The following is a 656-nucleotide window of genomic DNA, read 5'->3' as shown; positions in this document are numbered from 1 at the left end:
TTCCTTAACTCCTTAATCTCAGATAATTGGAGCTTTCTTTGAATACCGGCAGCATTGAGATCAAAGTTAAGGGCTTTGACGGCCCAATAGGCTTTATGTTCGAGCTCGACAGGTAAATGACAGGCTTTCCCAAAGACAAGTCTATAGGGAGACATCCCAAGAGGAGATTTGTAAGCAGTGCGGTATGCCCAGAGAGCGTCGAGAAGACGTAAGGACCAATCCTTGCGGTCGGAGTTTACCGTCTTTTCCAGAATTTATTTGATCTCCCTATTCGCCAACTCAGCATGGCCATTCGTTTGTGGATGATAGGCAGTAGCAACCTTATGGAGCACACCGTACTTGCGCATAAGAGCCTCAAATGAACGGTTGCAGAAGTGAGTACCTTGATCACTGATGATAGCACGTGGAGTGCCAAACCTAGATAACACATTCTCCTTCAAGAACTAACAACTGTTACATTATCATTGGTTCTACACGGCACAGCTTCAACCCATTTAGAAACATAATCCACCGCGAGAAGGATGTACAGGTATCCAGAAGAAGGTGGAAATGGACCCATAAAGTCGATCCCCTAACAATCGAATATTTCTATCACGAGAATCGGGTTCAAAGGCATCATATGGCGGCGGGACAAAGCACCTAACTTCTGGCACCGG

This window comes from Morus notabilis, unplaced genomic scaffold, assembly GCF_000414095.1.
Source record: "Morus notabilis unplaced genomic scaffold, ASM41409v2 Scaffold1639, whole genome shotgun sequence".
NCBI lineage: Eukaryota > Viridiplantae > Streptophyta > Magnoliopsida > Rosales > Moraceae > Morus > Morus notabilis.
This window is presented reverse-complemented; position numbering follows the sequence as displayed.